This window comes from Ursus arctos, unplaced genomic scaffold (assembly GCF_023065955.2).
Source record: "Ursus arctos isolate Adak ecotype North America unplaced genomic scaffold, UrsArc2.0 scaffold_9, whole genome shotgun sequence".
In the NCBI taxonomy this organism is placed as follows: domain Eukaryota; kingdom Metazoa; phylum Chordata; class Mammalia; order Carnivora; family Ursidae; genus Ursus; species Ursus arctos.
Genome location: NW_026623111.1, coordinates 11,077,181 through 11,093,296, shown reverse-complemented (window position 1 = coordinate 11,093,296; position 16,116 = coordinate 11,077,181). Strand labels below are relative to the sequence as shown.

General features: G+C 42.9%; 1 protein-coding gene and 1 long non-coding RNA gene across 7 annotated transcripts in view; one reads left to right on the top strand and one right to left on the bottom strand.

Moving 5' to 3' along the window:
* LOC125280966 (uncharacterized) overlaps positions 1-2,600 on the top strand; it is a 93,638-nt gene extending 91,038 nt beyond the window's left edge. For both annotated transcript variants that reach the window (XR_007187869.2, XR_007187868.2), the window contains exon 7: positions 2,382-2,600. This is a non-coding gene — a long non-coding RNA (uncharacterized LOC125280966). The remainder of the gene's footprint in view (positions 1-2,381) is intronic.
* Positions 1-16,116, bottom strand: part of C1QTNF7 (C1q and TNF related 7) — a 106,843-nt gene that overhangs the window by 71,486 nt on the left and 19,241 nt on the right. The window contains exon 1 of one of the 5 annotated variants that reach the window (XM_026514442.4): positions 2,560-2,648. The exons of 2 other annotated variants lie outside the window; for them this stretch is intronic. The gene's annotated coding sequence lies outside the window, so the exon portion shown is untranslated. Of the gene's footprint in view, positions 1-2,559; positions 2,649-16,116 lie in introns of those variants that run through there. 2 more of the 5 variants (XM_026514440.4, XM_057309758.1) reach the window with 2 other exon arrangements.

The window sequence follows — 16,116 nt, the reverse complement described above, 5'->3', positions numbered from 1 at the left end:
GATGGTCACAGGGCTTGGAAGGTGAAGTGCGTGGGAAGATATAAATGAGACAGTAAACAACTCTGAAATGAGGTTGATTCTGACCACAGGGTAATCCCAAAATTTGAATAAGGAAAATGCTCCATCTCTTCTCCTGAACAGAACTTGTTACCTTCTTCGGGGGAAATGGCAAACTTCATTCTTTCCCAGATTACAGAACAGGCTGAGGACAGTGATTGTCAAACTCGGATGCACACCCAATACTCCGGAGAATTACTGACAAAGGGGCCCCGGCACCTGCTTTAATTAAGGAGGCACCGGGCCAGGAACAGGTGAAGGCCTCACTGACGCCGAGCATGGTCATTCTCCGCTGGCTCACTCTCCCCTGCAGGGGGGCAGTATGGGCCTGACTCCCCTCCCTCCCATCCCGTCAAGAGCATGGGGTCCTGAAAAGACCACAAGCCTGGGAATTCCAAATCCTGCACTTAGCTCCCAGCCCTGCTGATTTCTGGGTGTGTGACCTAGGGCGAGTTGCCTCAAGTCTTGAGCTTGTTTCCCTGTCTGAAATCTTCGTGGGTAATGGCCAGTCACTTTCTACCAGAAGGCGCTGTGAAGGCTGGATAGGGATCATATGAAAGAACCCAACAGCACGCGGGAAGCTCGTAAAAATATGGCCGTTCTCCAGTATGATGCAGCCACAACATTTACTCCCAAATCCCAGCCCTGCCAGCCATCACCTGTGTGGCTGTGGGCGAGTTACCTAGCTATCTCTAACCTCAGTTTCTCCTGCAAGAGACACAAAAACGGTACTTTGCTTATGTTAACGCTCAACCTTCCCAGGAGCCCCATGGTTTTTACCTTTATTTCATAGTAAGGAAACCGAGGCACAGGGGTGTTAAGTGACCATACACAGGCCATTCTGGGGCGTGTCCTCATGTGCTGCTCCGAAGACCACACGAGACAGGGTGACCAGAGGGCCAAGTGTCTGGTGAGCGCTCACAACATGTTTCCCAATATTTGGATAATTTCCTTTCACATTCCAAGCATGTATCCCTCCATTTTATGAGCCATTGCACCCCACATGTCCAACAGCCAGTGCCCAGAGTTATTTAATCATCGTCATGAGAACAAAAGCTGGCTGGGGCTGCACAGACTGCACACATGTTAATTGTAGAAGGGGAACGTCATCTCACGTTTTGTTTTTATTGCTTTCAGCACATTAGGTATTTAACCAATATTAAGTAAAGGTGAGAGGTTAGACATCACCTCAGACTAAAAGTTGCTCTGGGTGTGTGTGTGGGGTTGTCTACATAGGAAATAGGCTTTTACAAATTCCTAGTAGCTAAAATCCCTTTCCACTTGGAGCTTCCTGACCCTCTGATGTGCCGATGCTTGCGCTGGCGCCGAGGCACGGAAGAGTTAAGTAACTAACATATTGGAAACAAGACCAGTCTTGTCATCACAGGATATCAAACCGTGAACCAAAGTCGCTCAAAGGGAAGAAAGAAAGGCAGATACCAACCAGCGTTAAGGGCAGTTGTTCTTGTGCTTAGGGGAGCTTTCCGGGGAGTAGAAGAACCAAGACGAGGATGTGAGCTTTTATTATTCAAACTGGAATCAAGAAATATTGTGAAATGCCCAGTCTGATGGTGGGGCGGAGTCTGAGATCTTGGGACACCAGTTCCCTGTAACCCTAGGGTTCTTGATGAGGGACCCTTGGAAAAGGACACTCAAGTTCCTGGTGAAGCTGTAGGGTCTCAGCGAACAAAGGTTGATCAAAACAGAGCTATTTCCTTTACGTTAGCTATATCCCTACAATTACGTCTCAGTCCTTAACCACAATCTGATTTAAAATATCTTTAAAAGCAATTTAGTACAATGCGTTATGTATGAAATTATGCAATCTCATCACGTAATTACTATTAATACAAACCCACGGTTTTACCAACACAGCCTAGATGTTTTCGCTCATGTGTTGCAATGAATGCATTCTCCTCCCCACAGCAGTTAAAATGTCGAACCCATTTTTTAATAAAATGAACAGTCAATAAATCAGCACCCCCGACCAAAACTAAATTGAGCACAAGATTTACACCACTGCAAGGAAATCTCCACCGGACAGTATTAGCTTTAATGTTTCCCTTTTTCCTCCATTAAAATCCTGCGGTATATCAAGATGAAGGGAACACCTAAATTAGAATTATGTAGGCACAGACCCGATGACCATTCTGTTTTGCAGGGCGAAGCCCCCACAATGTCCATGTCAGCCTCACAGTCCTCTTGACTATGGATCTATAGCCATTAAGGAGCGTAACTGCCAAGTCAAGGGCTCTTTTCAAAACTAACCCTTCCCAAGCAAAGCCGATCCTGACGACTTTCGCTTTCTCTCCTCTGTTCAACAGAAGCATCCCCCAGAGGAGATGGCTCATTGAGCAAGCCCCAGTCAGTAAACACCCCCAAACCTCAGAGATGAACGGAGAGAGAACAGCTCAACACCGACGTGAGCCAAAAGACTCATCCGTGGGAGAAAAAAAGCCTGAAGAAGTTCACTTCGATCGGGAGAGAGGGCTGTTTACTTACATTGCTCGCAAGACCTTCCAACAGCTGGAGTCTTTGAATTCTACTGCGCACAGATGTGGACTTTCACTCAAAATCCCCTTCCCTTTGGCAGCGAGCAGCACTCATAACTCTGTAGGGCTTCAGATTGATAAGTAATTTCCTGATTGGTTTCAAAAGCGTTCTCCCAGGCTTCGAGCAGTGGTGGGGAGAGAGGGAGCACGCAGGGCCCATGACGTGCAATGACGCTGTGGCCTGCAGAAAGACCTCCTGTGTGATCGAGCTCAGAAGAAGTCTCTGTCGACCTCACCAGCAAAAATAAATATCCTCCTCTATCTGTTGGCTCACTCCCTGAATCATATTTGGGAAACAGCACAAAGAGTCTGGACAATATGTGTTCCAATATTTGTGATTGTTTTCTTACCAGCCACTTTAGAGAACGCTCTCAGAGACCATGCAGTCCAGCCCCTTCAGTTTACAGTGGAAGGAAAGGAAGCCCAGGGTTTATAGGGCTCGACCGGGAGCACACGGGAAGTGCGTGAAAGGATTGGAACCCAAGAGCCTCCCGGCCGTCACGCCAGAGCTCTGTCCCCCATAGGGAGGTGGAAGAGGACATAAAGATTTGGCATCTGGCTCTTGATCTTTAGAAAGCACGTCATGGACAAGGTCCTTCATATTTCTGAGCCTCAGTTTCTCCCAGGTGCGAAGTGGGAATCAAAATAGCAGTTATCCTGGAGTGGCCACGCAGTATAAGGATCACTGTGGGAGAGCCTCATCAAGGGGGAAAGTCATTATGCCACGTGTGGGGTTTTGTCCATAGGTCCCTATCTACATGCTTCTCTTCTCCCTTCTGTTGTCAGAGTCCATTCACTGTTATTTTGTGTTCTGGAAGAAGCCATCCCGTGACTTTTGGTGGGAGGAGAATGTTGGTCAGGGAATGAGATAGGACATGGAGAAAACTTTTGACCTTGGAAAACCAGGTCAAGATCAGATGCAAAGGTAGAGAGCACATCCTGACATTTGCCACAGAAAGGACACTGGGTCTAGAATCAGAAAATGGAGACTTGGCTATTGCCTCTAACACTTGCCGGCCGAGGGAATTCCACTGAAGACTTCCAAACCACAGTTTCCTCCCTGGGGACACAAACCCTGTCCTGCTGTGCTTGCCTCATTTGGTTGTGGTGAGATCAAATGGATTCCTATGGAGATAGTGCTTATCAACCTTTGCAGGCTTGGAAATCGTGAAGTAGTCTTTCCCAGCATCCAGCATCGCACGTCCCGCAGAAAGCACTGTTGATGGGACGGTGCCACTTCCTCTTCCCATTTCATCTGTGGCCTTGGCTCATGCCCCTTGGTGCCACGGATCCTGGGTTCTTGGACTTTTTTTTACTTCTCCTTTTAAGGAGTATATAGTGCTTTTCTTCCCTTGTAGTGCCGTCTCTTGGTGCTTGGATCTCAGTGCTGGCCACTACTGGTCTTCTTTCTTAGAGTTTAAGTGTCCTCCCATCTCTCATGCAACAGTAAGAATGAAAACAAGGAGAAGGCATCTTGTTCAACCACACAGAAAATCATCCGTGGAGTTCTGACCCATTTCAGGCTGTGTGCATCACGGAAGGAGTCACAGCCAGACAGAGGATGGGTTGAGATTGATCTCATTTATGAAAATGCTCAAGCCCTCGATCCTATTTGGTTATTTCATTCCCTTCCTTTGCTTTTTCATAAATTCATTCTTTGGATGGCCTTGCAGTTAAGTACTCCGTCATCTGTAAGGATAGTTGTTTTTTTTTTTAAATGGGGCTTTACCGTAGCCGGTGTGGGCCACCATAACGAACTATCGTAGACTGGTAGTTTAAGCCACAGAAATTAATTTTCTCAGTTCTAGAGGCTGGAAGTCTGAGATCGGGGTGCCAGTGTGGTTGGGTTCTGGTGAGAGCCTTTACCCTGGCTTGTGCACGGCTGCCTCTCACTGTGTCCCCACATGATGGAGAGAGGGAGAGATCTCTCTCCCTCTTTTTCTCTTTCTTTCTTTCTTTCTTTCTTTCTTTCTTTCTTTCTTTCTTTCTTTCTTCTTTCTCTTTTTCTTTCAAGATTTATTTATTTATTGGCGGGGTGGTCAGAGGGAGAGAATCTTAAAGCAGACTCCCTGCTGAGCACGGAGCCCAACTTAGGGCTTGATCCCATGACCCATGACCCATGAGATCATTACCTGAGCTGCAACCAAGAGTTGGATGCTTAACCAGCTGAGCCACCCAGATGCCCCTCCCCCTCTTCTTATAAGGCCACAGCCCATTTGGAGCAGGGCCCAAATTTACCTTCAGTTACCTCCCAAAGCCTCTCTCTGCAGATGCAGTCACATTGCCCCTAAGTCAGGGCTTCAACCTACGAACTTTGAGGGGACACAATTCAGTCCAGAGCAAACCTGGAGAACGCGGGCAGATAAAGCTAACCTCATTGAGCACTCACTGGGTCTAAGGCCCTACTTGTTTCTTTTCTCACCGAATCCTTGTAACAACTCTTGAGAGGCTGGTAGTGACTTTTCCAAGGTCACAAAGCTAATAAGTGGCGGTGTCCACATGTACTATGACCAGCACCATGGTCTTTCCGTGACACAGTCTGCCTCCACCTCCTCCTCTTCTCTGCTGGATTCTGAGCCATAAACCTCTATGTTTCCTTCCTGCTAACTCCGAGTTCAGCTGCCTCATGTCAGGGCGGTATTACTCAGCGCATGGTGAGAAGGGGAGGGAGAGTTGGGGAGCTCTGTGGTTTCCTTCAGGGCCCCCCTGAGTTCAGGCTGACAGCCGCGGGGAGTCTGCCCAGAATGTTCTTGTTCTCTCCCTGCTTTCCTCCCAGGCTTTATATGGCTAAATCCCTCATATCAGTTTGAACTCAACTGGCATTCTTACCTCAGGGAAGCTTTCTTTGATCTGCCCCTCACCTGCCCTAGCTGTCCTTTATACTATCGTATCCTTCCCCTTCATATTTTTTTCCTTTTGTAAAACTTTATAAACGCTGCTTCATAGCTATAGTAGTTGTTTCAGTAGTTATATTACTTCTAAGATAATTGCATAATGTTTGTCTTCCTCACTGGTTTGTCAGCTCACTGTGGGAAGGGACGTTTGGCTCGCTGAGGTATCTCCAGCCATTAGACCACTAACATGGGAACCTACAGGGAAGGAAGGGAGGAGTAGGGATCGGTGAATCAGGAAAAATAAATGGAAATAAAGAGGGGCTACAAGACCCATTTGCAGTAGTGGTATGACTGGCAAACATACTCCTGAGGCTACAGTCTGATGGCAGACTCTTATTAAGCCCTCTGTGTACTACCGAATTAATTTTTCTCCTTGCTGTTTTTCATGGGGAAGCTAGATTTGGCTCATCAGGAGTGAGGTTCTTGAAGTAAGGAGTGGTAGCTGAGGAACGGATCTTGGGTCATACCTGCTGGCCTGCTGGTCAACCCCTGGACTCCTGCGAGGGCAGCACAGCCTGGCCCTCTGCACAGTGGGGCTGCCTGTTCATGTTCCATTAGCCTCGGTTTCTTTCAGGAAAGAGATGAAGCAAGACCCTGATGAACAGGGTGTGAGGAGGTATGGGGTTTGCCAGGAGGAATTTGTACCGGGAAAGACATTCTCAGCTAAAGAAGCCACATGTGCAAGGACATGGAAAGACAAGGTGTTGTGTATAGAGAACTACAAGGAAACTACTACAAACTGAAAAATTTGACCAATTTCCTTCTTCTAATCCCCTTTTCAAAGGCTGGATGATAAATGTATAGTATCTATCAAATATCAGTGAGCTGGAATATAAGTTTTTAACTCAATATTATCCCTGGACCTTTCTACTCACCCCTGTAGGTCAGGGACTAGAAGCCTGAAACTAGATTTCCCCCAAAACTTTGCAGTCAGTTTCCCTGGTTAGAGTCAGCCAATGACAGCATACACAGGCTGTAAAGGCTGATCCTGGAATCACATATTCTAGTGTGGTTTCCTAGCAATCCTGCACTTCTGGGTATTTGGAAAAACAGTGTGGTCTTTTCTCCAATCGTTGCTTCCACAGCCTCCTTTTCTTATTTAGAAATAATTATAGACTCACAGAAGTTTGCAAAAAAAAAAAAGTTGCATAAAAACCAAATAAAACAAAAACTAGCTTCTTTCAATAGTGACATCTTTTATCACTGTAATATATCAGAACTAGAAGTTGGCATCAGTACACAGTATTAACTGGATTGTAGAATGTATTCAGATTTCCCTAGTTTTGCGTGGATTCACTTGTGTGTTGTATAGGTCAATGCAATTTAATCTTACGTATAGATTGTCTACAGTTCTTTCAATGGTTGTTTAAGGCTTTGATTTTTCATCTTCAATCCCTACCTAGAGTGATTTTTAGTTTCTTAACTGAATCCTGATTGATACAAATGATAATTTCCTCATGTCATTTCATACCTGAAGCTTTACAGACAGGTTTTGATTCTTGCATTGCATTGTGTTCATTCATTTATTCATTCGAAATATTGTTCACTGATATTGCTTTTCTGTGTGCTTTTTTGCCCTTTGTCTTCAGGGCATTGTCACATTACCTACAAATTATTGTGACGTATTTTTAACTCTTTCTTGGGCTTTTAGTTGCTACATTCTCAAAGTCATCCTTATCATAGTGTATCCAAAAAGGCAATACTATTTTTTTATTTTTTTTATTTTATTTTTTTAAAGATTTTATTTATTTATTTGACAGAGATAGAGACAGCCAGCAGAGAGGGAACACAAGCAGGGGGAGTGGGAGAGGAAGAAGCAGGCTCATAGCGGAAGAGCCTGATGTAGGGCTCGATCCCATAACGCCAGGATCACGCCCTGAGCCGAAGGCAGACACTTAACCGCTGTGCCACCCAGGCGCCCCGGCAATACTATTTTAATCATCCCTAAGTAGTGGTAAAATAATTTATGTGTAATAAGACAGGAAGCAGAAAATAAGAGGTACAGGGATTGGATTAGAAGAAGAAAATTTATCATTATTGATAGATAATACAATTGTGCGCCTAAACAATCCATGCAAATTTTAAAAGGCTATTAAAAATAATATACTTTCAATATGGTGCCAGATAAAAAATAAGTAGCCTGTATACTAAAAATAATCAGAGAACAGAATGGTAAAAAAAAAAAATTATCTGAAATCCTTGTTGTTGGCTTTTCATTAGAGGAAGGGCATCCCAGCCTCTCCCTAACTCTGGGCTGTATTTTCTTACTTGGGCTCTTAATCAGCTCAGCTTGTGTGGAGAGACTCCAAAATCTTGGTAACACATTGTTTTCCCCCTCCTTTGACTCACTACCACAAGTGATAAAATTCTAGTCAGGGGGAAACCAGTTTAGAAACAAAGATGATAATGCATCCTTTGTCCCTTCTTCGCTAAGGCACAAACCCTCCCAAGGTGCCCCTTCTGAGCTACAGGACTATGTTAACTCTTCTCTCTCTTCACTAATGGACCAAGAAGAGAATGTTAGTGACTCTTTGTCATGTGCCGGCACCGTTCGTCTATTAATTAATCCTCACAACTCTATGGGTTGAAAATTGAAGTCGCTTATCCCAAATCTCAAGGTTACCAAAAGATAGAACCAAGCTGAGGACCAGGTGGTGAGTCTCCTAGCCTTTATGTAATGCTTCCATAGTCCACTGCTTTTCTTGCAAGCGATACTTTTCTTCCCACAAAGGCTAATCACGAGCCCTAAAGAGCCGCATTGGCTGCATCAGCTTGGTCTATCTCATTAAAAAAGTAAATTTGCAGCAAGATATTGGGTACAGAAATGACACAGGTGGTACCATGCAATGAGAAAACTTGTGAAAGGGATGTAAGTACTCATATTTGGAGAACCCAAGTGTCTTAGAAGTCCTGAGTCGATGAGCCTGACTTGCGGGGGGAACCTTGCTATAAGGGAGAATTTGGATTTGTCTCTAAAGTGCAGTTAGCTCTTTAGAGCTTTGGTGCTGTAATCAGGGCCACAAAATTCACATCATTCTCCTAAGTACAATTCAGAAGATAGTTTTCCCCACTGATAGCTCTCCTTTGAAGATGAGAAATTGCTTTCTCTCTATTTTTACTTTAAGGTTTTGATTGAAAACACTCAAATGCATGCCTGGCTTCAAAGCATAGTTTGTAACCAAAAAGGATTTCCTGGTTTACATTGCTTAATTAGTGATAATATTGATTCAAAAGAAGAAAGAGTGTCCAAATCCCAACAATTTCCAATAGTAGTAGATGTAATCCCTATGTAAACACTTAAACCGAAATGGCCCTTGGAAGAACTCAATCTCAAGTCTTTACAATCTCCAACTTCCTCATTTCACAATCACCAGTGGGTTTTTTGCCCCTCCCCCCCATCCTAATGGTTTCATTCTTTGCTCTCAACTCAAGACCGTGCTGTCTCTACAAACTCCTAGTAATCATGTGTGCACTTTTCATTTTAATCAGCAATGACGTTGCCATTTATTTGGTGCATTGTCCAGGATAAATGAATTTACTGTGGCCTGTTTGTTTCAATAAAACAACACATAACAGCTCCTTTGAAGATTGCAAACAAAAGCTAAGTCATATGCAATTTGAAAGGTAAATATGTCACTAGAAAAGAAAGCAAAAGAGAAAGAGGAAAATAAGAGAAAGAAGGAAGATCAGTCAGAAGGCAGGAAAGAAAGGAGGAAGGAAAAAAGGAGAAAGAGAGATACAACGAAAGAAAAACAAAGAAAGCAGAAAGAGATGAAGAACAAAGTTACAGGTCCTGTAACTCAATCTAGCGGACATGATCTATGCATTTTTCCCATAGGACCAGCTCCAGTTTGGGACGTACTGTACCACGTCATTCTTCTACGGATGCAGCAACTAATAAACCGACCTAATAAGACTTCAAATGCAGCTAACATTTATACTTGTAAATGCCAGGTTTGGGCAGGGTGACCAGCTGTCTCCGTTTGCCTGGGACTGAGAGGGTTCCCCGTATGTGAGACTTACAGTTTTAAAGTCAGGTAGTCCAGACAAACCAAGATGGTTTGCTTGGGACTGAGGAGTTTTCCAGGGCATGATACTTACAGTGCTAAACCAAAAGAGTCCTGGGCCAACTGAGAAAAGTTGGTCACCATACCTTTAGGCGAAACCTTATCTTTGGGTAAATATTACCTCTTATGTCCTTTGAATATTGTGTAGGAAATGCTTTAGCTAATTTTAGTGCATTTTCTGCATACCAGGATCCGTGTTAAGTATCGCACACAATGTAACAGATATCTTTTTTTCCTGCCTACCTAGCACCCCAATATTCTTTGGTTAATGCTTTCCCTATCTTATGTGGTTCTAATTGGGCTATCATGTATAGTGCCCTTCACTCCTGCCACCTCCCTTGAAACAAAAAATCAACGAGGCTGGGCCAAGCAGAGCAGGCCATCTGACACATCTGGAAACAGTGACTGGTAGGGTGAACGTGTAGCCCAAGAAAGACAGCCCGTGGGAGAGAGAAGTCCCTTTTTCTTCTACTAAAGACTATTATGGGTCATCCTGTCCACCATGTATGATAAAAGTCAACAGACACAGAAGAAAGTGGGAAAGGAGAGAAAAGAGAAAGAGAGGTAGAGATAGAGAGAGAGAGAGAGAGAAAGGGAGAGAGGATCAACGGAACCGCCATGCACGAAGCGATCGCCATTCCTAAACTGACCAAATACAGGAGCTAATGTATTCCCTTTTTCCTTAAGCTCTCTTGAATAGGGTGCCTGTCACTTGCAACAAAGGAGTTGTGACTAGTAGACATCTGTGGGCTTGGCCTTCTATTCTGAACTCAGTCCCCGGAGACAGGTATAGGTTGAACCATATGAGATTGCTAATATTCGGCTTCTTTTAACGGCAAATATGGCAATTTCACTTGGTTCAACTTCAGTATTGTTTTTCCCGTTTCACAGATGAGGAAAAAACTCAGTGGTGATAAGCAGCGTGCCTAATGTTGCACATTTATTAGACAGGAGACCTGGGACTCAGATCCAGCTCTGTTTGATTCCAAGGTACACAAATACGTTTCCAGTTGTTCATGCTTCCTGAAAAAAAGAAATCTCTTGAGAGCTATCCTTTGCTATTTGACAAATGCCTTCAAAAGATCCTAGGTTGTGACTCACACCATACGTATGAACTTATATATGGTGCCAAACACCTGCTTGTGGCTTCCAAAATTCCTGTCTCATTGGCTGTTTCATGAAAAGAAGTCAAATACACGAGAGTGTCGAGCAAGATGGAAAACCCCATTGTACCCTTGTGTGTATTTACATTTGGTTAGGGATAAAGCTCCAGGCTTTATCTGACATATGACATATGATCATATGTCCGATTCCCAAATTTACTCTAGCTTTGGTTTTCACTGATAATCAAGAGATGTGATTTTTGCCTCACAAAAGAGATTCTTTACTCATTCTATTCTCCCTACAGAGAGATTGTTTAATTGTTTCCCATAACTCAAACCTAACATATTTATAATGCAGCTGTGTCCATGAGATAAGCATTCAGGGTATTTTCTGAAACTTTGGCACCCTGTGTGCTTGCTCACTGATGTAGCGGAATGATGCTTGCCCAGAAAACATTTCTTTTCCACATTGGTGATCTCTATATGCTCTAAAAATCTCAGTATGATTTGGGGAAGTTTGTGTGTCATTTTTTAAGTATTTATTATATATGAGATTATTATAATTCAAGATTGTCTGTTAATTGTAATTAATGCTAGAAAAACAATGCATCTTGTGACGGTGTGGATACTATTCTATAATAAATGTCTTTGGCATCGTCTACGGAACATTTATTTTCTGTGAAATCCCTCCCCCTCACTGCAAGCTGTAGTAATCAGCTATTATAACGGTAATACTACAGCATAACAAATGACTCCCAGATCTCAGTGGCTGGTAATCACAACAAACATTTATTTTTTTCTTACTCAGGGCAGGTTATGAAACTTGCCCCAGATCATATAGCTGGTGAATGACGACACTGAGATTCATTCATTCAATCGATATCATTGAGCCCCTACTAAGTGCCACACATCGTGAAGAGCGGGATAAACCACCAAGCCAAAGACTATTTATGTCCTAGCTGATGAAATTAAAAGTGAAAACAGTAGCATTACAGCTCTGGAGAGTCAGTCAAAAAGAGAGATCCTATCAAGCAGGAAAGATTTGACATCATCTAATAGAGTCAGCAGGGCTATGTTTGCCAAAGGTTGGGGGATACGGAGCACAGGCCAGAACAGTAGCCATAGTTAGATCATAACAAGATTAATTAGACAATGCAAATATGAAGACATTCCAAGTGAAAGCTGGCATTGCATCTAATTTCAACTGAGAGAGAGGACAAAGAGAAGGGAAACATTTGGAACCATTTTTGAGTGTCTACTCTGTGCCTTGTCACATGAGAAAAATCCACATAGTGATCTTCTGAGAGCAATGCTTCTCGTTTCACACTTTATATTCTCTGTGGATAGAATTTCCTGTGTCTCTAATGTAAGGACAGTGTTATTTCTTTCTTAGCTTTGTTTTCGTTTGTGCCTAACACACTGCGGGCCCTCAGTGAATGGCCCTTGTCTTGGAAGACTCTGTTGGTTGCTTCCCAATGTTCATCTTGTCCTTCTTTTGTACTAACAGAAACCCTATTTGTTCGGGGAGGCAAGGTGTCCATGTCATGCCCCCTTCCCAGGCTCCCTGTGGCCAGGGAGGGCCATGAGACTGCCTAGTTGGGACAAGGATATATATAAGCAAGGTTGATGGAAGAGGTTGCTGGGAAAGCTTCCTAAAGGAGAAAGACAGCTGGTGTAATCTGTTCAGATCTTGTTCTTTGTATTTTGCCATTTACCAAGAATACAGTCATGGCGTTGATGTAGAGTAGACATCTTGCGATCAAGGTAAAGACAGCCACATTCCATGATGCAAGAGTGGAAGGGAACCTGGCTCTCTGATGACATGGAAGCCATCATACCAACCATTGACCGCATATCTCCAAACTAACTTCATTGTAGATGAGAAACATAAACCCGTATTTGGCCAGGACACTGAAGTTGGGTTTCTGTTACATGGGCTCGAGCACATTCCCTAACTGACACAGCTCTACTCCGCATTCCCATCCTATTCTCAGTCTGAAACACTTTCAGATTTGTGTATAATGCTTCATTGTTGCAAAAGATTTGGCTTCTTTCTGAACAAACTTTCTGGAATAGTTCATTTTTTTTCTTTCTAGATGAGGCATTTTTTGGCTGCAGTATAACACAATGCTGCTTGAAAGAAAACACCAATTAACCACGTTTTTTTCCCCTTAAACCAACTATCTAGCACACAATCATTATAGCCTACAGAAACAGCTCCAGCTGAGCCGCGAGACTGCTGAACTTCAGCTTGCCAACCATAGCAACATCAGAGAAAACAGAAAAATCAAAAGCTTAAAAAAAAAAAAAAAAGGATATACAGTGGAAGAGATGCAGCAAAGAATTAATGAGGTTTCTTTTAAGGTTTTCACTCTTGAATCCTATAACTCTAGCAGTGGAATTTGGTAGGAAAAAAGCACAGGATGGAAACACAGAGAATCCAGATTCAAATCCTTCCTGAGTCACAGACCAGTTGCATAATTTGAGGCAAGTCTTTTCATTTGTTGAGGCTTTAATTTCCCAGCGTGCAGAATTATCACGATAGCAGCAGCAGCAACAACAGTAATAATAATACCTAGTTATGGAGTTGAGACGAAGAGTAAGGAAGGTGATGTTTGTGAATGGAGTCTGCAAGTATCAGAACATCGCCCAAGCTCTCATTGCTGTGGAGAGGTGCAAAGAGACGGCCAGTGTGAAATCGTGCCAAGTTTGTCCTGTTGCGCCCTGGCACGGATGCGGGGTCTAAAGGCGTGAGGCCGAGATGCTGAAAGACATACAGACTGTAAATTCTCTCTTGAAGGTCAGCGGTGGAGGTCTTTTATGCGCATGATTAAGCATTTCTTGCAAACATCGATTACCAATCATTAATGGTGAAGAAGAAATGAGGAAAGAAGCCTGGCATTTTGAGCACCTGTTATGATACTTTGGTGTTTGACATATATAATCTCCCCTTGTTAATTGGAGATGGAAAGTTCCTCCCACAAATCCTCTGAGGACAAAGCTTTCACATTTTCATATGTGGAGTGGCGCTGAATGCAAGATTGGTGGGATGGTGCGGCCCAGGGGTTGAGATCAGGAACGTGGACTCAGGTAGTGCCTATGTGGGTTGGGGTCAGGGTCAGGGGAGGGGGACTTGCATCGGATGTTAGCTTCTAAGTCACTCACGGAAGGAAGGAGGAGAGTCTTCTCAATGCAAGGTTCAGGAGACTTACCCCAGCTTATCAAGATGGAAAAGAGAAAGGAACCTTTTAGCCCCTAGGACCTCACTCAGCTCCTCTGACACATACCTGGTAGGTTACAATGAGTGCATTTTGCTCTGTGGGGGCACTGTGCTAAACACTTCCAATTATTAACCACTCATGCCCCCCAACAGCCCCATGAGGTAGGTACTGTGACTATCCCCATTTCGCGGATGAGAAAAGTGAGGAATACAGAGATGAAAGGACTCGCTCAAAGTCATCCAGTTAGATTGGACTGGAGACAGCCTGGCCCCAAGGCCCTGCATTTGCGATGATGCTGTTTCACCCATTGAGGGGAGAAATAAAGCGGAACATATGTCAAACAGCTGGGCTATAAATCTTGAGGACTCAGCTCCTTAAGAACTCAAAAGAGTTCCTGGATTTTTTTCATGCAAGAAAGTCTGACCAACTGCTCAGAGATCCGTTCCGTTTTTCAGTGAATTAAAATGTAACCACCTACTCATGTAGAGCTGTGTCTCTCCTCATTCTAATGCGAGATTTGGGGATTTGGGAAGACATCTGGAATTTATTTATGCCATTTGGATTTTGAAACTCAATATTAAATTTTTATAATGAAAGAGACAAAGAAGTCGAAGTAGACCATATTAGTGAAATCTGACTACATAGGGCATATGCTTGCGAACTGGGCTTTAATGTCTAGCTAAGATATTGCTCCAAATACCCTCGATCATCCTTCTCAAAAACGAAAAACACACTTCTGGAATCATTTTGACTTTCTGTCTATAGGACAATGGAAAGAACTCTATTTCAGAGCTTTTTCTCTCCCCCAGACAAGGTCATAAACAACGTAAGTGTCTGCTTATGCCGAGATTAAATGTGGCACAAAGTTAATTAGACAAATATCACCTTGACTGTCTCAGTTTTTCATCTGGATCATGGGGAGACAGCATGGGCTCCAGAGACAGGCAGCCTGGACTGGTTTTGCCATTCATTAACAGTATGATTTTGGATAATCTCCCCAAATCTTTTGAAACCTAGATGATATCTCAAGCAAAAGGTGTAAGGTGGAAAAGAGTGATATAAACCTGGGGCATTTTAGAATGTGCTTGTGTGTGTAGCTTTTTAGGGGATGAACCCTAAGAGATGAGATCATAAAAGGTCTCATGTCCCAAGCCACTGTGTTTGGACTCTTTTCTGAAGGCAATGGGGAACTACCAGAATTGCTTTAATCTTTTAAAACACTGAATAAATTTGTTTTTCTTTATCATGAATGTAATAGATCATTACAGAAAAAATAGATAAAAAAGAAGGGAAACCCTTGAAAGGAAACCTTCAAGTGCTTGTTTAACCTCTTGGGAATATTTTTCTTTAATTCTTGGGAATGTTTTTCTTTACCTCTGGGAATGTAGATGGATGTTTTAATAAAAATGTAATCAGACTATACCCACTCTTTTATAGTCTTCTATTACGGTTCTATAAATAGCTATGTTTGTCAAAGTAGATTTGTTCACATTGTCACTTTAATGGCTGTACTAATGTACCATACTTTCTTTAATGTTGTTCTATTCTTGTGTTTAGATTGTTTTCACACATTGGAATTGTAAAGAACCCTGTAATGAACATCCTCCTAACAAAATTTCAGTATTTACCCAGGATAAATTTTAAGACATAGAAGGATATATTTCAAGGAATTTCATATCTATTGCCAAGTTACTCCCCAGTAAAGGTTTTTAAGTTAACTATGCTATCAGCAGAGTTTGAGGCTACTCATTTTATTCTAGGGCCTAAGTGAGTGATAACAGTTAATTTCTGAGAGATTAGAGCGCATTCCAAGAAAATGACAAAGCCGGTGAAAGTAAGGAAATTATTAGGGATGAAAATGTCGAGCTTGGGAAATTGCTGTCTGGGAAGAGAGAACTGGTAGTGTCTTCAAATATTTGAGAGACCACCATGTGGAAGGAGGGCTGGCCTTGTCCTGTATATTTCCCAATGAGAGAACTAGGATCGATTCAGAAAGTTCCAGAAAGAGAGTCTGATTCAACAGGAAGACGAGTTTCTATTTTTGAATGCTAAAATATGCAAGTGGCTGATGTAGTATCTTGGAAAGCTGTCTCAGGGATAATTCCATTTGGGGTCTATGTCCTTTGGAGAAAAAGATACCCAACTTTACAATGGATTTTTTTTTTTTTTTTTTTTTGACAACTGTTGTGTCCTCTGGGCTAGTTAATACTTGCAGGTCTTAG